The 23,106-nt window shown below is 50.0% G+C and overlaps 1 protein-coding gene across 1 annotated transcript in view; it reads right to left on the reverse strand.

Annotated features, from left to right (window-relative positions):
• The window catches only part of Cpt1a (carnitine palmitoyltransferase 1A), a 61,637-nt gene extending 40,935 nt beyond the window's left edge, over positions 1-20,702 (reverse strand). Inside the window, exon 1 of the mRNA XM_087908241.1 lies at positions 20,621-20,702. The gene's annotated coding sequence lies outside the window, so the exon portion shown is untranslated. The remainder of the gene's footprint in view (positions 1-20,620) is intronic.
• Between the last annotated feature and the right edge of the window lie 2,404 nt (positions 20,703-23,106).

Raw genomic sequence — 23,106 nt, forward strand, 5'->3', positions numbered from 1 at the left:
AGTCTCAGGACAATCACATGGCCTGGGAATACTTACAGTGGCCTTCCCAGAATGAAACGTCCCTGTCATGTGACCAGAGCTTAATGTTCAGAGCCACCTGAGCCTGCCAGGTGTGGCGGCACAAGACTATAAACCCAATACTAGGAAGGTAGATGCAAGAGGATCAGGAGTTCAAGGTTACCCTTGGCTACACGGTGAGTTACCAACCTGGTCTAAGTGAAATCCCGTCACAAACATACAAAAAAACTGCCTAAACTTAATGAAGGCCACATCAGGTCTGACAGGCTCAATGCAGCAAGCAGTCCTGCTGCTTTTTCGGGCGTGCATAAGCAATTCACAAACGCAGCCTCACTGCGTCAAACCATTAAGCAGGTATTGGTGCCAGAGTTAATGAGTCAGTTTCAGTCTCCGTGCTGGCTTCACAGGCTATTTCAGATTCTCAGGTCATTCCCAGAAGCCACCGGGAAGTATAAATCAAATCCCAGCACACTCCACTCCCAGGAACAGCTGGAATGCAGGGATTGACAGGTGCTGGCGAGGACACAGAAGTCAGGAGCTTCCCCCACTGCGCTGTAGAAACCTGACAGGGTCAGGTTAGAAGACGGCCTGTCCTTTTCACCAAAAAGGTGGTGTGTTCAAGGCCAGCCTGGGCTACACAAAAAGATCATATCTCAAAAAAAAAACAAAGCAAAAATGCCAAAACCGTGGAACCCAGCAACCCCTCTCCTTGGCCAAGATAACGCAAACAAGTCCATACTAAAACCGATATAGGCGTGCTCACAGCGGCCATGTTTGTGATAGACAGAAACATCCAGGTTCCAGAGCAGGAGAGGAGATGACAGCCAGGCCCCTCCACAGCAGGAGGAGCGTAGGTAAATTGTGACATACGCACACACCAGAACATGACACGGCCCTGAGAAGGAAAGTGGCACCAACACACGCAATGACACGGATGAAACCATGACAGTGGGGTCTGGGGACGTGGCTCAGTGGGCCAAAGGTTCATCTCGCATACACAAGGCCCAGGGTTCCAACCCCAGCACCAGGTAAACCAGGCACAGTGGCACATGCCTGTCATCCTAGCACTTGAGACGGAGAAGCAGGAGGATCAGATGTTGAAATCATCCTTGGCTTGAGAATAAGCTAGAAGTCAGCCTGAGCTACATGAGATCCTGTCTCCTCTGGGGGGAAAAGAAAAAGACAAGAGCACAACATGAAGCCAGAAAGTCAAATGTCATTTCATTTCATTTACACAAAATATTGAGCACAGGAAAATCTATAGAAATAGAGAGATTGGCCGGGCAGTGATGGCACATGCCTTAAATCCCAGCACTCAGGAGGCAGGAAGATCTCTGTGAGTCGGAAGCCAGTCTGGTATTCAGAGCAAGTTCCAGAACAGCAAGGGCTTTTACACAGAAAAACCCTGTCTCAAAAAAATAAATAAATGAATGAATAAATAAATAAATAAATAAAATAATAGAAAGCTCAGAGCTGCCAGGGACTGAGAGAACTTGGGAAGAAGGCTAAGAAGGAGTGTTTCTTTAGGACTGATAAGAATGTTCCCAAGCCAAGCAGAATGATAGATAGCGGCACACTGTTGTGAGTAAATTAAAAATCTCCAAAACAGACTTTAGATGGGTGAATTGCTGATGTGAATTATAGAATGTCTTAGTCAGGGTTACTATTACTGCGATGAAATACCATTATCAAATAAGTTAGGGAGGAGAGGGCTTATATACTTCTCTATCACAACATCAAAAGAAGTCCAGATAGTAACTCAATCAGGAAAGGAACCTGGAGGCAGGAGCTGATGCATGGGCCACGGAGGGATGCTGCTTATTGGCTTGCTCCCTTTGGTTTGCTCAGCCCACCTTCTTAAAGAATCCAGGGCCACCAGCCCAGGGATGTTACCCTCCACAAGGAGCTGGACACTCCCCCAACAATCACTAATAAGAAAATGCCTTACAGGTGGCTCTTATGGAGGCATTTCCTCAATTGAGGTTCTTTCCTTTTGGATGACTCTAAACTGGGTTAAAAAGAAATCCATGTGCATCTGTTTAAGGTATATCAAGGATTTATTTAAATATGAATGGGGAGAAATACAGAATGTGGTAAATCCAGTTGCAGAGTCCTTGGAAAGCTAACCCATTCTTCACCAAGAGGTAGAGTGACCCCTCCCTCTTTCCTTATAAGAGATAGCATAAACAGACAAGAAGTACCTTCTATCAGGCTAGATAGCCCAAGGTCATGGGTGGAGCAAATACCCACTACACTTTCCTTTTTGTTTAAATAAAAGGTTCTAAACTTACTATAAAACTATATACAATAAGAATGATTAGAAAGGAGGAGTAATAACATAAACAAAAATGGAACTACAACAAAAAGTTGTCAGGCAGGAAACATACTAAATGTCCAGATCATAAGTAAATGGCAAATTACAGAGATTACTCCAATAGCTGTCCTATCCTGAAAAATTTGATCCTAGTACCTGATATGTTCTTAGTTAAGATATGAGAGAATAGTAACTGTGACTATCGAGTCTTCAACCCCATCAAAGACCTGAGAAGGAAAATAATATTACCTAAGTAAACAGGAAGTGCAAGGAAGCAACTTCCGAAAAATGTAAGAAATAACAGAGACAGCTGTGTGTCTGGACAGTCACCCAACATTTCTCTGAAACATCCACTTTCAGCTACAGGCCTATAATATTTGACAGATCATTTTTAGAAGCAGGAAATTTTGAAAGACTATTTTACACTGTCTTGGCAAGGTTCAGCAGTCTGTGTCACACTGACATAAAACTAGCTAGGACACATCTCAATGAGGCTGTTATTTAAAAATACTATCTCAGAGGCTGGAAAGATAACTCGGTGATCAAGAGTATTTGCTGTTCTTCCAGAAGACCCAAGTTCAGGTCCCAGCACCCACATTAAGCAGCTCACAACCACCTATAACTCTGGTTCCAGGATCTCTAATGCCCTCTTGTGGACTCTGTGGGCACTGCACTCATGTGATGTATATACACACATACACACACCCCTAAATTTTTTTAATTAAAGAAAAGGTGAAAGGAAAGAATTGACTTCTAAAAGCTGTCCTCTGCCTACCACACACTTCCTGTAGAATGCATGCAACCCCATTCTCTCTCTCTCTCTCTCTCTCTCTCTCTCACACACACACACACACATACACACACACATCAAACACATACAGTAATAATAAACTAAACTTTTTAAGTGAAAAAGTAGACAGTTGCTAAGAAATAATACTTGCAGTTGACCTCTGACCTCCATATGCACATGCATACACATGAATGCATACACACATGCATACATATGAGCATACTATGCACATTCACAAAGAAAATGAAGAAAGAAAAAAATGTCCTTTCACAAAACACAAATGTTTAACATGCAAGCATATAACCCTTCCACACGACTGGGGGCATGGGGAGGAATGAGATGGCTTTAGAAGTCCATCCCATCACCATTCCTACCAGGATTCTATTAAGATCGAACGCCACCCTTCAGCACTAAGGAAGTACTTTTTTTCAGAAATCATCTAACGTGGCAGAGTAGACACCAAATATCTGCAGACAGCTCAGTCAGGAAAGTGCCGCTGCGCAAACATGAAAACCTGAGTTCCGGTCGGGCGACGGTGGTGCACTTGGGAGGCAGAGGCAGGAGGATCCCTTGGGCTCACTGGCCAGCCTGCCTCCCAAGGCATCTGCCCAGACCAAAGAGAGACCCTGCCTCAAAACCAGTAAGGTGGGTGGTATAAGGAATCGTGACAACCAAGGCTGACCTCTTGCCTACATGCACACAAAACACACGAAACATAAATACACACACCACACACGTGCATACACACACTTGCAGATTTCATGGCACCTAGGATTGGGATGGAGAGGGGTGGGCAAAGGTTCCTTGGGAAACCTTGGCTAAGTAGGCAGTGACCACACACAAGTCATTCTTGTTGGTTTTTCTGCACGTGTCTGAGATCTCCCCACAACTCTTTTTTTTTGGGGGGGGGATGAGACAGGGTTTCTCTGTGTAATAGTCCTGGCTGTCTTGGAGCTCACCTTGTTGACCAGACTGGCCTCAAACTCACAGAGATTCACCAGGCTTTGTCTCCCAAGTACTGGTATTAAAGGTGTGTGCCACCACCACCCGGCTTTCCCCGCAACTCTTTATGTATCTAATGCAGCTGTACCAGAGCTCTCACGGGTTCTAAGTAGTCGAGTGCCCCTGCCCCACCCATGTACCACACAGTACACTCCTGCAGATGAAGTGGAGACAGGAGGATGAAGCAGGCAACCAGGGAGATGGGAAGTCAGCTGCTGCAACTAAAGACCCCACTCCCATCACACACCCACTTGTAACAGTTCTCCCCAAAACATTCCATCCTGCAGGAGAGCTCCTTAAGCAGGAAGGAAACAACTCACAATACTTTCAGGAAGTCCCTGAAACTGACCAGATGCAGTAGGCTCCTCCCTGTCAGAGTAAGCAATAAAAGCTGAGAGTCCCTCTGCACTAACAGAACCAAGCTGCTCCCAAGACTCAGACGAGTCAAGCTACAAAGAAGACTCTGAGACCAGACCAGCTGACTGGAAGAAACAGAAACCACCGAAGCTTACTGGAAGAGGTTTAGATCAACTAAGGCACCTAGAAAGGTCACTCTCCAGCCTGTTGAGCTGCCTGCAGGCTGTGCAGGGAGCTCCAGGTTCCCAGCTTTGTGAGCTGTCACCCATGCTGGGGTGGGCCTCAGTGATACAGCTGTCTTTGAGTCATTTCTGCTCCTCAGGTAACACCAATAAAGCCATTGGCCCACCAAGTTGGATTTTGGTGGTCTGTCGTGGGATCCTGATCTGGTAGAGAATATACCTGTGTGTTGTGTCTCTCCAGGAAATATTTTGTTACACACACCGCTCTGTGATCTGACAAGACTGAACCACATCTTTTGGTCAGGCTGAAAGGACTCTAGCTGGCTTGGGCATGGCAAACATGGTGCTGCCAGGCCTTGCCCTTCTCCCCAATCCCCTCTGCCTTGCTAAAATACATTAGGTTACACTCCTAAAGCCAGCCACCAAGGTCTATTCACGTATTTGGCTTCTTCCTTCTCCTGAGGCTGACTACTAAGGTCCAGCTATCAAAGTACTGAAGTCCAGCCATCAGAAGCCCCCTTGCAGCTTCCCTAATTAACACGCCCAATCAAAACTAAACAACTCATCCTAATATAGGGTTTCGCCTTTGAACTTTATAAATTATCATCTGCCTATGGGCCACATCTGTCTCTTCTCGATCCAGAGGCAGTCCTTTGTGTCCCTTCACGATAAATACCCCTTTCCCCTCCCTTGTTCCCTTCCCTATCTCCCTTCTCCTGGCTTTGTCTCTTATTTCCTGCCCTTTGTTCCTCTGGCACAAAAAAAAAAATCTCCTTTGTGCTAAGAACTTGGTCTTGAGCCGATACCAGTTCCTTCACAGGCTGCAAGCTAGTCCGGCCATCCTCCTCCTGGGCAGGAGACCACACCCACACCTGGCAGACTGCCACCTGCAGCTCCCTACTTTTAAGGTGGGCACAGATGTCTTTGGGAGGCTTTGTCATCCCAGAAACAGAAGTCACAGAGAGTCCCAACCCAGTCATCATAGTTCTGCCAATCAACCTGAGTAAAGGGGGAGAGACGGCCGGTCGGGGGATGGATGGGGAGGTGCAGGGTGTTCCTCCCTCATCCCTGATTGAGCCAGTATTCCCGGTGTCCCTGGAAACACCACTTTTCTTCTCAAAGGGAAAGTAACTGTAGAGGCAGGGTGTCTCAGGTGTTGACTTTCAATAGGACATTACTATCCACAATAATCAAGTTACAAAAAAAAAAATAAGGAAAGAAAAGGAAAAATTCTAGACCAACAAGATTGCTAAATGGGCAAAGGCGCTTGCTGCCAAGTCTTTCTGCTCAAGTTCAATTCCCAGGACACACAGATAGAATCAGAGAACCAACTCCTGAAGGCTGTCCTCTGACCTCTACTCCCGTGCTGTGGCGCACGCGTAATTCTACGATTTATGTTGGGCCATTTTCACACCCTCTGCTGCATGGCTGTGGGGTGGACACCCTTGTGTCCTCCTCACCTCCCATGTGAAGCCACTGTGGGAGAATGAACATCAAAAGCAAGTCCACCCTACAGTGGCTGCGGCTGCGAGGGGACTTGTCTGTGGGATTGGCAGCCCTGGGCGCACCTGGCAGAGCCATCCGACATGCAAACAGCCCAAAGCAGTTGTGCAGGGGTGACCAGACAAGCTGGGAGGATGAAAACCAGCTGGGTGCTTGAGGCTAAGGAGTGGCGCATATGTGCGTCCCAAGGAGGGAAGCAAACATTTATAAACCCAGGTACCTTGAAGTGTCCCCAAAGCCTCCATGAACTTGGTCAGAACCTAACCCTTCCTCAAATGTTCAAAGTCATAGAACACAGCACATCCAGGTCAGTACAGAACCTGTCTCTGCGCCTGCCCCTGCAATGAACTCACTGCTTGGTGACACACACCTATGGCTATCTGGCTCTTTTAATTGAGAATACACATCGGGGGCTGGAGAGGTGGTTATGAACACATACATGTGCTTGCTGAGGTCCAGAGTTCTGTTCCCAGCACCCACATCGAGTGGCTCAGAACTGTCTGTAACTCTGGCTCCAGTGAGAACGGACACCTCTGGACTGAGGGACACTTCCATTCACATATTCACATGCACATACATAATCATGCACAGACACATACATCATTTAAAAGGATAAGATTAAATATCTAAAAAAAATAGGACTACATCAAAGGGGTGGAGAGACAGCTCAGAAGTTAAGGGTATATACTGTTCTCGCAGAGGACCCAAGTTGTGTGGCTCATTCCAGCTCCAGGGGATCCGATGCCATCTTCTAGGTTCCAAGGGCACTGCATGCACATGACACATACGCAGACATTCACGCACACAGGACACTGCTGTCACACATCCTCCCTGGAACTCTGGGCTTCTCTTTCACATTCATGTTTGAGCAGCCAAAGGCAGCGACCTACTACCGTGTGTGTGTGTGTGTGTGTGTATACACACCATGTGTGTATGTATACCATGTGTATACTGTGTATGTGCATACCATGTGTGTGTTTGTGTGTGTATACTGTGTGTATATACCATGTGTGTATGTATACCATGTGTATACCGTGTGTGTGTGTCTGTGTGTGTATTTGTACATGCAAGAATTCATGTACAAGAGATTCACAAACATTGCCATACTGACCCTTGTGTCCCCACCCCAGCTCCAGGAGCCTGACTGCTCCCCTGCCGCACCCTGGCCTCATAAGGAAGTGAGATTAAGCTCTCGGCCCATCAGGAGCCCTTCCTCTTCTTTCTCTAGAAATGTGTTCCTGTCTCAGAGGCCAGGCTTGGGGACAGGCCTCTCCCTGACTGACCCACCCCCTGACCCCTCCCCTCATCTCCTTTCACCAGGTGTATTCAGCTTTGATGTCCTTCTGCCAATAGAAAGCCAATCTGTTCCTCTACTGGCTCTCTGCCTGGTTACTAAGGACACCCACTGCGCTGACTCCGGCTCTCCCTTCCCAGGAGCCCTTCCAGTGGTCACACCCTGCCTAGCCCAGGTCCTAAGGCTGTGTCCTTGTGTCTGTGCACCTGGGAACCCTGGCGTACTAGAAGAATGGTCCTCAGGATCAGCTGGCCCAGCCATTCTATCTGACAGGCCAGCTGTGCCTGGACATAGGCCACTGGCATTGGGCAGCCTCCTCCTCCCTTCCAAAGGCTGTTGCAAAGAGGGCATGGCAGGCCTCCACGGTGGCTGGAGGGAGCCGCCATGCTCCATACGGTGTGCACTAAAACACAGATTTCCCAGTACTAGAGCACACTTCCAGTTCCTTCTTCTCGCCTCAGGTCACCAGTGGCTCAAGCCTGGCCTACCACATTATCTGCTATGGCCTCTAGCCCCTGACCTCTGTCTTCATTGATAGAAGGGTCTTCTTCGGCTCTCTATACCTTGGGAGCCAGCCAGACCCCGGTCCCTAATCAGATCTCTACAACCCACGCCAGTGACCAGATGTTACAAGGCCACCTTCAAGGCCAGAAATACAGACTGGATTTAAAGAGGCGTGTCAGCCCACCAGCACCTCCTCAGCCCACATCCTTCCTATCCTGGGCACAGACCCAGCCTTTCATTGCCCCTCCCAATTCTCTAGTGTCTACAGTCACTCCCAGAGCTGTCCCAAGTGCCCTGTGAAGCTCTGCTCTCATGTTCACACACACCCCTCCCCCGCTACACACACACACACCAGGGGACATACAAAGAGCTGGCCCGCAGTGGGCTGCTCTAATCCATCACAGCCCAGGGTGGAAAGCTAGCATTCCTGGACACAAGGTCTACACACAGGACCACAGGGAAGTAACTGCCCCGCAGGGCATGCACCCGCGTCCCAAGTTCAAAGAGGGCCACAAGAACATATACTGGGAAGAAAAGCATTAAGAGAGAAAAATATATGGATGGGAGGAAAGAGGGTTTGGACCTCCCTCTCCTCTGTCACTCACTGTTACGCCCAAGTTGTTGAGCAAGAACAATTCGGTGTCTAAACCAGGCTGGCCTTGAACTTGTGACTAGCCTCTGGGGTCACAGTATCTGCCACCACACCTAGCATTAGCCTTTGAATTAGAATTCTAAACTGGGGGTGGGGGGAGTTAAATGCAACACACCCTCTAGGTAAACACACTGACTGCTCCACCCCAGAAGCCGGTCTGGTGGGTACAAAGTAAAGTCCCCTCAGGGACTGTTCCTAACACAAGGTGGCTTCTTGCCCTGTATCCTCAAACTGGTTCAGGGCCAAACCGCAGGTGGCTGTTGCAGCAAGAACCCCCCAGGTGCCAGGAAGATGTTCAGAGATGCATCCACCGTGCCAAAAGCAAAAAATCCTGATTGGTATAGGGCTAGGTTGTGGTATCTGGTGTCAGTATTTCTGAGAAGTGGGTGACAAGGCCTGGATCTTGCCCCTGCCCCAAGTGGCAGTGTTACTGTGGTGACTGCCACTCCCACACCCCACCTGCCATCCTCCTTGCCTGGGAATGTAGAGGTGCCCCCACACTCAGGCCCAACACCATGTATGTACCAGCCCACTGCTGGGGAGGGACTCCCAAGGAGGGCTGCAGCAGGGCATTAAGCCCCTTACTGCAATCTGCTACTGGCACAGCAAAATGCAGGATGTCTGCACCGAAAACCACCAACCTCACATGTCAGGTCTGCTGTGTATCTGACCCCAAGCTTGCAATTCTGTACCTCCATCTGCACTAGACCCAATGGCTCCACCGTTTACCCACTAGTGACTGTTCTTGGAGTGTGTGAGTGTGTGTGTGTGTGTGTGTGTGTGTGTGAGCGCACGCCATAGATCAACCTCTCCTTAGGGGTCGTTGCACACTGTTGTTTTCTCACCAGCCTGGGGCTTCACTGATTGGGCTAGGCTGGCTGACGGCAAGCCCCAGAGATGCTCCTGCATCTACCCCTCCAAAGCTGGGATTACAAGCATGTGCTACCATGCCTGACCTTTCTCAGGTCCTTATGCTCGCAAGGCAAGGACCATCCATCTCCTCAACCCTTCTTGGGTCATCCCCACTCTCACCTTTCATCACACTTAGCTAAGTACACTCCTCCGTCAGGGCCCAGGTTTGGCCAGCTACTGACTCCACATTCCCAAAGCCTCGGTGACGCCTCAGGACACACTCAGTCACTCACCCGTGCTTCCTGGCAGAGGGCGTCCCTTCCCAAGCTGTGTTTAATCATCTCCCAAGAAGCTGAAAGCTTTCAGAGACACCAATCTTACTCATTGCTCTTGATCAAATCCTGAGGACTACATCTCACTTGCTACTGACAAACTGTCTTCATTCTCAAAGTTTGTTTATTATTACGCGTGTGTGTGAGGTCAGAGGACAACTCCGTGTCGCTGCTCTACTCTTACATGTACGTGGGATCTGGGGTTGATGTCACCAGGCATGCACAGCAAGCACTTTTCCCACTGAGGCACCTTGCTGACTTAAGCCTGTCTTCACTTTAATAACGTGGCTCGACGTGGTGCTCCAGTCCTTGGCTAAATAAATGGCTCTGTGCTTTGCTGATGGGATGTGCCCACTGGGCTCGCTCTCTCCATTGCCAACCCCTCTACAACAAAAGCATTTCACTTCTGAGGTCAGCATACGAGTCTAACGCTGGCCACGCCACCAAGCTGCCACCCCCGAGGAAAAAACCCACTTCCCTTCCCAGACCAGGCTCTCGTAGCATCCCCGTCTCCCCGGAGTTCCCCGCGGCTGCAGGGTTTAGGCAGGCAGCCAGCTAAGAAAGGAGGGGAAAGTTCATAGGAGGCCCAGCACACCGCCAGAAACTGGCACATGCCAGAGAAACTGCAATGTGGAAACTGTGTCCCTCATATAAATCAAACAGGAAGACTTGCACAGGGACGACAGGCTTCTGAGCAACTGAATTATGCAAATAGGTTCTGTGCTCCAGGGAGTATTTCAACATGGCCCTGCAGCACACAGATGCGGAGCCAGATAGGATGGTAGACAGGTAGAAAGGACAACACGCAGGGCGGTGGCTCACAGTTCACCGGCAGAGATGGCAAGCAGGCTCGTTTCATGTTTTCCATGGCAAAGAAAATGTGGGATACCCGTTTGCCCAACTACCTGGCACACACCAAACAATGCCTATTTTGTGCGTGCATTCATGTGTGTGCACACGTGTCCAAACTGGTGTCTATCACTCTTCCACCTTACTGGTTGAGACGGGCTCTCTCACTGAACCCAGAGATCACTAATTTGGCCAGGCTGGCTAGTCAGTGAGCCCCAGAGATCTTCCTGTCTCTGCCTCTCCAGTGTTGGGATTACAGATGTGCACCACTGCTCCTGGCTTTTTATGTGGATACTGGGGATCAGAACTCAGCAAGTGCTTTACTGACTGAGCCATAGCCTCAGCCTCTGTCTTTTTTATTTGTTTGTTTGTTTGTTTGTTTGTTTTGACAGGGTCTGTGTAGCCCTGCCTGGCCTGGAAATCACGGAGATGAACTTTACTCTGCCTACCAAGTAGAATTAAAGGCATGGGCCATAACACCAGGCCCCCTGATATAATTTTTTAATTAATTTGTTTGACTGCAATCCACTCCTTAAATTCTAACTAACTCTAAGAAATGAATCCACGAGGTCCCCACTCACTAATGAGGAAAACAAGACTTAGACAGCAGAAGAACAGTTAAGGTCACAGCCAGCCAACAGCAGAGCAGGAATCTAGTCCAGGTCTGGTGCCAACGGGCATGTCCTTACTTACGAAGGTACAGTGGTGACAGCAAAAACGAGCTTAAGATTCCTGCAGTTGCAACACACATTGACTTAGGTCACTGCTGTAGCCAAAATGATAGGTGGCAGCCAGCAGGAAAACTCACTTATTACAAACAGGCTAACTCTCAGTATGGCTTAGCTGCCCACCAGAATTTCCTAATTCCCCGGGCACGCAAGAGCAAGCTCTGCCTCCAGCTCTAATCCCTCACCAGCTGGCCACCTCACCTAGCAGTAAACAACTGCTGGAGATCCTTAGAGAAAGGGCCACCCACAGGAAGAGACAGCTTAGCAGGATTCCAGGTCTAGGAACATGGCAGGCATCCCTCACCAGGAACAGCACCAGGCTGATGAGCCCTAAGCCTTGCCCCTGGAAGGCCCCAAAGATCTGCCAGTAGGGTCTCTTTCACCCACAACTCATGGGAATGCTCTGCTCTACCAAACAGACGTGGCTCCAACTTAGGCTGAGCGTGGTGGTGCACGCCTTTAATCCCAGCACTCAAGAGGCAGAGGCGGGCGGATCTCTGTGAGTTTGAGGCCAGCCTGGGCTACAGAGTGAGTTCTAGGCCAGTCGTCAGGGCTACACAGAGAAACTGCCTCAAAAAGGCTGGAGAATAACTGAAGACAACACTGGCTGTGGGAGTACATGCCTCTGGAGTACATGCCTCTGGAGTACATGCCTCTGGAGTACATGCACATGTGAAATGTACCAACACATCAAAAATAAAAAGGACTTAAAACCCTCCTATGACTGATATGTCCAGAAGAAGTGACTTAGAATGAATGGGAAGTGTGCACCTTGTGCTTCTGGCGGGTCTGGGGAACAAGGAAAGCCAGGGAATGTCTCAGTACATTTCAGTGGCCGTAACAGAAGAGCCGATTTACATCTTATCAAGATTTACACGCCTCACAGTTCCTGAGGCCAGCGAGTTCAGCACAACTCCCTCCTGGTAAGGGCCTTACACTACATCCTTTGATGAAAGAAGCCACTGGTCTGGCGGGAGCCTGGACAAGAGTGGAAATGAGCGCGTGCAGAAGAGGCGGCAGGGCCCAAGGCACCGACTCAGTGCGCCTTAGGAGACCGGATTCCAGATCCGGACCAAGGCACTAGCACCCTCCGCTTCAGAGACTCCACATTGCAAACTCAGTCACTCTGGCTACCAGATTTCGACAGCTTTTTTCCCTTGGGGCATGTGTGGTCGGAGATGAACCACAGCAAGGGGCCTCACTGGGAAAAGCTGGACCCTAAACTCATGGCTGAGCATTCCTGTCTGCAAGCTCTAAACCGGCCACAGGTGTCGTCCAACAGTAAGACACTGATATCACCATGTGCCACTCACATTGACGGGCTGGACTCACCTGTTCAGGTCAGGTTAGGAGATGAATTTTGGGTTATAGCCATGACATTTTGAATGGTCTGATCTCAAAATCTAAGCAGTGTCAGGCCTATTTAGTATTTGGATGGTAAAAAGGTAAATTTTCAGTCATCATTCAATCTACATCTCTTAAAAAAAAAACAAACAGAACTCTCATCTGTCATACACTGCAAAAATTCAAGCTGGAGGGCTGGAGAGATGGCTCAGAGGTTAAGAGCACTGACTACTCTTCCAGAGATCCTGAGTTCAATTCCCAGCAACCACATGGTGGCTCACAACCATCTGTAACAAGATCTGGTACCCTCTTCTGACCTGCAGGCATACATGGAGGCTGAACACTGTGTACATAATAAATAAATCTTTAAAAAAAATTCAAGCTGGACATGATGAACACTAATAACTCCAGCACTTGGGAGGTGAAGGCAAGAAGGTCATAAATTCAAAGGCATCGTTGGCCACACAGCCAACCTAGGCTACATGAGACACTGTCTCAATAAAATAGACAGATAGATAGACAGGCAGGCAGGCAGGCAGGCAGGCAGGCAGGCAGGCAGATAGAATAAAGGAAACCAGGGAGATGGTTCAGCAGGAGAAACCAAACAACATGAGTTCAGTCCTCAAGAGACCCACATAGGAGAGGGAGGGAACCAATTACCCCGAACTGTCCTTTGATCTACAGGTGGCACAGAAGTGCACACATGCATATGCACACACACATGCATGTGCACACTTGCCCCACCCACCACAAAAAAAAAACCAGTTAAACTTGTTTACTATCAAGGGAAACACATGTTGACAAGGCTAACAGTACAGCCCATCCGTTCTGAAGCAGCACCTAGATCCAGTCTTGCCAGCACAGAATGCCAGCGTGTGCTCTGACTGCCAGAGAGGGGAGCACCTATCAGCTCAAGGAGCCCAGAACCTCTCTTTCATACCAAGATACTGTAAGTATCCCACAAATGTTCCATAACCTCTGGGGCTGCTCTGCACATCCCGTGCATGTTCGTCACCTCAGCACCCTGATATCTGCAATACAAGCGATGCAGAACACAGCGACAATCAAAACACCTGTCTGGTAGCAATCCCAGCAGATCCCAGCATCTAGTAGCTGTATTTACAAATGTCCCGATTTACAGGGGCAGGGGTCACATGACACAGACCACCTCCAGGAAAAAAATGCCGTTAGATGGGGCTGGAGACCTGGCTTAGGGGAAGGATCTGCGCTGCCTGCAGAAGACCCAAGCTCAGTTTCCAGCATCCACATGGGTTACCTCGCACCCCTAATTCCTGCTCTAGTGCAGTCAGCCTTCTCTTTGGGCTCAGAGGCCACCGCCCTCAAGTGGTTCCCCCCCTACACACACACAAATACATAACTAAAATGAATCTTTTTTTTTTTTAAAGACAACTTCTCACTATGTAGCCCTGGTTGGCTTCGAACTCACAGAGATCCACCTTCCTTTGCCTATAGAGTCCTGGGATTACAGCATGTGTCACCACCTCCAACAAGAGAAATCTCAAAAAAAAACAAAAACAAAAAAACAAAACAAAACAAAAAACCCTGCAAACGGCAGTGGGCCTCACAGCAGCCCTCCGTGCTCAGATGTGTCTTGTCTCACTTCCTTCCCAGTGCCGCTCCTCTTCTGTGCTCAAGCCTATACTTAAGGACCTTCACTGACTCCAGCTCTACGTCATTGAGAATGGAGTAGCTGTCACACAATGGCTGCACATAGCAGCCCTCCGGGTAGCTGAAGAAGCCTGTCGTGTGTGTGTGTGTGTGTGTGTGTGTGTGTGTGTGTGTGTATGTTGCCCTAGGGGACCCTCGAGGCAGGTTTCTTGTGGACAGTCACGCCTCTGATGTCCCCAACCACAGCTCCAGATAGGTCTGTGGGGTGCCTTTGAGAAGTCCCCAGGGCACAGTGGCCGGGGTTCACACTCCTAGGTCAGCACGCACATGCTCATCCAGCTACAGAGAGTGTGACTGAGGTCCTTCGAGGGCCAAGTTCCAAGTTCCCTGGCTGCCTGAGGATCCACATCTCAAAGAAGTGGGACTTCAAGTTTAATGCAGATGGACTTGAAGACATTGTAGCTGAGAAATGGCTCATCCCTGATGGCTCAGGGTGCAAATATATCATCAACTGTGGTCCCCTAGACCTGCACTCCTGAGGGCTTCCCCTGTGCTGAATCCCCCCCCAACAAACTTCACAGCCAGTCTCAAATAAAAGGGGGGAGGAAGGAAAAATAAGACATGTTGACTCAATCCAATCTACTGAATGCTGTACCTCAGCACTACAATGACCTGTGAAGGGCCTGTGGTCCTCCTCGCAATCATGGGGTCACACTAAAATCACCTAGGGTCACAGAGAAGATGGCATTCCACTTGATCAGTACCAGGAAAAGATCCAAATTTAGCCTCCTAAGGCTTCCAGTCCTCACAGAAAGCATCTTACAAACATCTGTCTCCAGTCCCAGGGGAGCCGATGTCTCCAAAGGCACCAGTACTCGTGTGTGTGTGTGTGTGTGTGTGTGTGTGTGTGTGTGTGTGTGTGTGCGCGCGCGCATGCGCGCGCAAGTGCACACACACACACACACACACAAATTTAAAAAGTAAAAAAAAAAAATTAAAACCTATCATGTGCCGTGGTGCACTTTAATCCCAGCACTGGGGACGCAAAGGCAAGTGGATCTTTGTGAATTCAAGACCAGCAAGGCCTATGTAGCAAATTCCAGGCCAGGCAGGACTACAAAGCATTGACCCTGTCTCAAAAACAAAATAGAAGAAATCTTTTCTTTTTTAAGCGTCAGAAAGTTGAAGATTGTGCATAGGACACACTCTTGGAAGACAAAGCTGCGTCAGACTTAGAGACCTGCCTGCCTCTGCCACCTGAGTGCTGAGACTGAGGTCTAACTCCTTATTGGAATCTCTTGGGAGTCGGGGGACGCAGGAGAGCAGGCATCGGGCGCTGCCTTCCTACAGAGGAGAAGATGAACACCCAGGCGTGACAGTCACCACGAAGGATCATGCTCAGAAAATGGCTACAACAAAGATGTGGGTTCACTTCCAGCTCTGTCTCTCAGTGGCAGACATCACCCTCTTGGACACTGTTTATTAACACAAAGCCACAGGGCACTCCAGCTCCCGCTCACTGAAGGATGCCGTGTGCAGCCTAGTGCCGGATATTTCATTCAGCGCGACATTCTGCCATTCTGCCGTTCCAGCAGAAGCTTATGGTCAACACAAATCCTTCAAGGAAGTGTCTGTCCTCGCTCTTCCATCCACCCCACCTATGTCAATGTCCCAGCCTATCTTCTGACTGACTAACCTGGACAGTTCATTCATTTCTTTTCAGATACCTTCACAGGCCCACAGGACACAATGAATGGGTTGTGCTCAACAAATTGGGGGGTGGACCTTCCTCAGAGCACACCAAGGGGCGCTGCTGGGAAGCTAGGGTGAATGCTTTAATAAACCAATCAGTTTCGTAGAGGCCTGAGGTGGAGGTACAAGGATCAGTTCCACATCAGCCAGACAGCCTGGTCTACAGAGTGAGTTTCAGGCTAGCCAGGACTACACAGACTCCGTTTCAAGGTGGGTAGAGGTGTGGGAAGTTATGCAATGTCCTTTCAGGGCTTCATAACAAGGCGTGTTGAATTCTCTATTCATGGCTTTACCTAAAGCCAAGGGAACCCTACAGGAAGCAAGTACAGATGGGCATGAATGAAGTCACCGCAGCCAGTGGCCTGAACAGCAGTAGGATGCTGGATCAGGTGCGGAACAGCATGGAGGAAGTGCACTAAGGCAGGGGCCCCACCTTCCTCTGACCCCTGCCTCCCAGGCATGGACTTCTAGGGGTACGACCAGTGAAACTCCCAAAGGACCCCCACCCTCTTAAGATAATATTAATAGACTGAGTCAGTCCAGTGGAGAAAGGCGTCCCAACCTCTGTCCTTCCCTTCCTCAGTAAGTACCTGCATGGCTGCTCAGGGTCAGGGTCAGGGTCAGGGTCAAGAAGACAGCAGGGGGAGCTAATTCTGGGGGACTTAGGAAACAGAAGTGACAGACTCAGCTCCAGTCACACTTGGACAAGGGGACAGAGTGGAGAAGACTCCTGTGTTCCCAAGTGTCACAAGCCACCAACACCAGTGTACAACATAGTTTTTTTTTTTTTATTTCCTTGTTTTAGAAGCAGAGTCTTATGATGTCCAGACTAGCCCTAAACTGGGTATGTCACTGAGGCTGATCTTAAACTCCTAATTTTCTGTCTCCAACTCCCAAGAGCTGGGTTTATAGGCATGGACAACCAAACCTGGCTTTGCTGTTTTGGGTTTGTTTGTTATCATTTTATTTTTTGAGAGAAAGTCTCGCAATATAGCCCTAGAATTCAAGGCAATCTCCCTGTCTCAGCACCCACTGGGATTACGGATGTTTTCAATCATGCCAAATTTCCACCTTATCTAAATGTGTAACATGGGTTGCCACTCCTCAGAGGTAAGGGCAGCAGCCACTGTGTTTCCCAACCTTCCAAGTGGCAGTTACCCAGGTGCTGGGCCCCTCAACAGGCTGCATGCTTTCTGTTATTAACTTCGGAAAAACATCCCTGAAGGTCAGAACAACTCGCACAAAAAGGGCAAAGGTGGGCACTTCCCAGAACCTAGCTGCCACGTTACCTAAACAAGGCAAAGCTGGCCTTAGCCCAGGGCCTGCGGGGACCCGATGTCTGCCGCAATATTTGTATGGGGTACAAGGTGAAGGGTACAAAAGGCAACAAATATTTGAAGTCAACAAGTGGAACTTACTCCTTGTGTTAGGTAAGAAATTAAGAACAAAACAAAACAAACAAAAACTCTGCATAGCCTCGGTTTGGTTTAGAGACAAGTTCTTGTGTATCCTACCCAGGACTCCAACACCCTGGTAGTCTAGCTGGCCATAAACCCTGCTCTCCTCTACCCCTCTTGCAAGTGCTAGATGGTGGGTATACAGGCAAACACCAGCACAGTCCTTAAGAAACTGCTCACGATGGGGGGCGAGGGCTGAGGGGTAAGCACACCAGCTACCAAGTAGGTAGGCGCTCACACAGCATCCCTATTTCCGCTCTTTTAACTCCTCACAATATGCTGGCATTGCATCTTACTTAAAATGTGCATTACATTTACTTATGGCAGTGGAACGTACATACATATATGCATACATACACACACACCACACACTATAGAACATGTGTGGAAGTTGGGATAATTTTCACCTTGCAAGTTCAGAGATCCAACTCACTCAGGTCGTCAGGTTTGGCAGCAGGCTTATTTTCCTGACAACAAAAATTCTTGCAATAAAAGCTTAAATTGGCATTAATTCAAGAGTGTGCAGTAATCCTTTACTCAGCCTGCTAGGCGCGCCTCCGGCTTAACTCCCCCCCCCCCACGTCCTTCTTCCCTGAACTGGGGGTGAATCCCAGGTCGTCCTTGAACTCCCGGATTCAAGCGACCCTCCCTCCTTAGGGGACTGGACTTCTGCTAAGCACACTTTAAAACGATTCACCTTGGACTACCATTTATTCTAACTTAATTCAATGCAGGCTTCCACCAGCTGCAGGACTTTGGCCCACCCGTCAACATCTATGCAGGGTGACTAAACATATTTTCCGACAAAACAAAACCTGCAAACGGTCAAAGTACAGGGGCGTCCCGGGCCTCCGGGCGCCGGGAGACCAAGATTGCAAATTCAAGGCACTGGGGAAGGGAAGGGCACTAACAACCGCGGCTTCCCGCCCCGCCCCTTCCCCCACCGCGGCGGGGGTCACGTGGCGGCTGAGAAAAGTAGGGGAAAGGTTACGAGAGCCCCGCCCCCGTGCTGGCGCGTCCGGGGCGCTCAGATCCTGTTCCACCGGCCGAGCCCACGCAGGCCTTCCGGAGCTAGCAGGCGCGCGCCGCCCTGGGAGCCACCGACCCGTTTTGTCCGAGGACAGATGTCGCTTGCAACAAAACAGTCTGAGAACACTGTGCCTCCAAGGGTTTCACTGAGAAACCCAAGCCAAAAAAAAAATTGTAAAACTTACATTGCTTTTATGAATGGGCAAAATGGGCAAGAGGAATCAGGGTTGGGTAACCAACAACTAGCGCCCCAAAATCCCTGGAGAACAAGGCCTGCCCGTTCGGTGACCACTGGGTCCTGGCCAAGCCCAGCGGCGGCGGGAGGGAGGCGTTTCTCTCCCTAATCTGCAGTCAGGTGGCTTTCTAGCTCAAACTCGAAAGGTTTTGTCTTGTGCAAGTAGCCGCTTCGGCCAATTTTGATACAAAACCTGACCCAAGTTTGATTCCAGAGCCGGTTAAGACTAAGACGGGCGTGGTGGTACACTCCTGAAATCACAGCACTTGGGAGGGGGGCGTGTGCAGGAAAGAGAACAGGGGTTCGAGGTCAGACCCCATCTCAAAAAAAAAAAGTAATAAATAGATAAAAGAAGAATATTCAAGTATAAGGTTAAGTCTAGCGAGGTGTCGTTAATTTACATAACAAAAGGGCTCTTGATGCTGTGACAAAGCCCGGCCAGCGAGACTGAATGCAGCTGGTGCCCAAACCTACCTACTGTCCTGCACTGTCCCCCTGCACCAGTCCTCAGATTTACGTCCTCACTGAGCTCAGTCGACTGACTAAGAAGGTGGGGGGAGGGATGCATGCTTGCTGGCACAAATAAAAGGCCAAAGCTGTATTTTACTCATTTGGCTTGTGGTTTTGACAGAGATAAACACGCTTGAATATCAGGAATGACCAGAAACCAGACGCCTGTGCGAGAAAATGCTGTAACTCAATACGTTCGGAAAGGCTTCTAAACTCACTTTCATTTTATTTACAAACTTTCAGAGTTAGCAGTTCCCAACTAAAATGTGTCCTTGGATAACTATTTGAATGCACGGAACAGAAAGGAGCTGAGAGAGTCGGCCTGGAGTTTAGAATACTCAGCTTGATCCATATCCAGCCTGGTTCACACTAGGAACTTTTTAACTCCTTCAAAAAGTGGGCATTCATCTGTTTTCTGTGGCATTAAAGAAAGCCTGGCTCGGATTCACAATATGAAGACGAAGAGAAACGAAAGGAATCAGCTGTTAGAACACAGTCAAGCCGTTCTAGGGGCTGCCCAAACCTCACCGTCGGGCTGTCCCTGGCCAAGTTCGCTCAGGCCGGGTCACGTGACATCCCCCCACCTCCCGGCTCCGGTCCCTGCGCGACCTTGGGCAGTCTCTGGGCACCCACCTGCCCTTGAACCCCGAGTTAAACAGAGAGTGAGGGGTGCTCAACACTTGAGTCTCTGCGCCAAGGGCGTGTCCCGACGGCTGAACTGCGGGGACCCGAGAGAGGAGGGGGCGCCGGCCACCTGCCAAATTCCTAGGCCGAGCATCCTTCCTGCTGCCGCGCCCGACCCTCGAGGACCCCCGGGAACAATCCACCTGCAGAGTGGCGAGTGGGATGGGGCTGGGAAAGAGCTTGGCGTCCACACTTGCTCCAAGTCACCCGCGGAGTGGGGAGTGGGATGGGACGGGAAAGGGATTTGACGTCCATACTGGACAGGAACCAAGGAATCATGCCTAATTCAGAGCATCCGTCATGATGCACTGAGGACCCCAAACCCATGCGCAGAGTATCCACCGTGGAGAGGGACGCGAGGAGCCGAGGCCCCACGCGTCCCTGGCGAAGGCATTCTGCCCAGTCCGAGGACCAAGCATCCTTTCTCCCACTCCGGGATCCCCAGACCGGTCACTACGCGGGGGAGGGTGTGCCCTCTGTCTCTCCAACGCGCATCTCCCGCGAACCCCGTGGGCACAGTCTGTGACCCCCTCCGCGCTCCCATAGGTGACACCCGCGCCCGGTCCAGGGCGGTGCCACATCGCTACCCAAGCGCTGCCTTACCGAGTCTGCGGACGCCGGCAGCGGAATGAGCGAGCGGAGTCCCGGCCGGGGCGGGCGAGGCCAAGCGTACGGACGCGCGCCGCGGGTGATTGGCTGAGCTGGGCAGGGCTGCGGCGCGGGCGGGACGGGGCGGGGCCTGGAGGGGCGGGGCTACGGGGAGGAGTCCAATGAGGAAACTGAGGCTAGCACCCGCGGTTGCCCACGATAGTCCTAGGACAATATTCCTCACCCATGAAGCCCTTGTTTCTTCTTCTGCAAAAGGGTCTAACTCATTAGATAGGGCCATGCCCATAAATGCTCTTTGCATCACGCCTGGTTTACACTCGCGGCATATATGCACCGGCATATGAATTTCTCTACACCCCTGCAGTTCATGCCCCGGAACTTTTTTTTTTTTAACCCACCAAACAAACAAAAACAAGACAGGAGTTTGGCGGGAAATAGTTTGTTTAACATCGCGGAGTGAAGAAGCCCAAATCCTAAGCCTGAGTGACAGATGTTTATCATCCTAGAGCAGATTGGCTTCAGAGGCCAACACACTCATAGGCTACCTGGAATAGAATCATCTGGTTTTTTTGTTTGTTTGTTTGTTTTTGTTTTTGTTTTAAATCTCATCTGTGGGACAATCAGAGTCTGGGCTGTAGCTTACGGTGTGGTGCATGCCTGTTCTGTGTAAGGTCCTCGATTTTCAGCAGCAAAAAGCAATAGAATAGAATTACTCTTTGGACACCTACAACTAATAGGTGCTGGGCCAGAAGTGATTGGAACCTGGTGCGGAGTGGCCTCTGCAGAGGGACCGCCTGGCAGCCCTCAAGGGGCGAAGGTTGCAGGGTGCGCTGCGACTGGGATGAGAAGTCGGGCCAGACCGGGCAGGAAGCTCTACCCTCCAGGTGGGGCGCCCTCCCAGGCTGCAGATCCAGGCCCCGCATATAGCAACCGCTCCATAAATGCACTGAAGAAGGAAGATTGAAGGGAAGCACGCCTAGTCATGGAAGACGGAAAGGTTCAGCAGAGAAAATGAAAGTTCCCCTTTAATCCCGCCCCCAACTATGGTTAACCGTTGCTGTCTCAGCGCGCCCCCCATCCCCATTGTCTTAAAAGTTCTGGAGATTGTTGTGTGTGACTTTACGGGTTTTGCTTAGTTTATGTGAAGTGACTCGAAGCTAATCGGGGCATTTCATTTGGCTGCACAGTTCTGCTGTGACTTAACTGAACCGGCCTCCAAAGGACATTTCGGGACACCCCACACCCACATGCCATAGGCCTTCTTAAGCACCCTTCTCTGAACACCTGTTTCTGGGCGTGAAAGCAGATGTCAAATGTGACATGTGGGGGGCACCTACCGAGGTGCTATCTGGAAACCCTTTCTTCCGTCCACCTGGCCTAAAGTGGTGAAGGGGAGAGAACTTATTTTGTTCGGCATTATTATCACTATCATTATTATTATTGAGGCTTGCCTGGAGAAGGCGCTCCTCTCCGCCCTAGAAGACAGGTGTCTAGGCCCTGCACTGCTATCTGTTGCATCTGCCCTGGTGGCTCTAGACACCTCCTGCAGCTCCCTTCTTAAAGCTCCTTTACCGCGCACAGACTGCCACACTCACCTTAAATGCCCTTCCTCCTCTCCCTAGAATCCCAGCGCTAACTGGTCCCCTCCCCAAGGACACTTCCTCCCTTTTCGGCGTCCTGCTTTGCGTCTTTCTGGATTGGCCCTGTGCCCTGTCTGTCCCGAAGGCTCTGCGGCCTTGACCGTGGGCCCCGGTGCCACCTGCAGGCCGGGCGGGGCAGGAACAGGGGCGGGGACTTCGTCAGTAGGAGCGCCTAGGCGCCTCTTACTTCGCACACCTGTGCCCTGGGGAGGCACGGTAATGTGTCAGAACCACTGCAAACTGGTTTATGCTATGGGAACCTCCTTTTCCTTTTCCTCTGTCCCCACTATGACTCTGCTCTAGGCACTGTAGTTCCCGAGGTGGCTATTAATAAAGAGCTTAAAGAACACACACACACACACACACACACACACACACACACACACACACACAACCCCACCCCCCACGTGCGCGCTCCCTGGGGGGAAAGCTTCGGTCCTAACCTAAACTCCCTGAGCGCTGAAAATATCTCAGGAACTGGCCCCAAAGCTAGAATAACTTTTCTCAAGCTCTTCTGGTTATGTTTCACATTCTTTCTCAGTTTTAATCACATAGACTGTGCCAGCTGTCCAGGACAGGCGTTTGCCCTCAGTGGTGGCTCACATCTATAATCCCAGCGCTTGAGAGACAGAGACAGGAGAATCACGTATGAATTGGAGGTCAGCCTGGGCTACAGCATGAATCTGTGGAAAACAAACAAACAAAAACAGGGTTGGAGAAAGTGACTCAGCAGCTAAGAGCGAGCACTGCTCTTGTCTAGGACCAAAGTTTGGTTCCCAGCACCGTTGTGGAGAGGATCACAACAGTTTCTGGAGATCTGAGGCCCCTCTTCTGGCCTCC

The sequence above is a fragment of the Myodes glareolus genome, chromosome 7 (genome assembly GCF_982192425.1).
Source record: "Myodes glareolus chromosome 7, mMyoGla1.1, whole genome shotgun sequence".
Taxonomy (NCBI): domain Eukaryota; kingdom Metazoa; phylum Chordata; class Mammalia; order Rodentia; family Cricetidae; genus Myodes; species Myodes glareolus.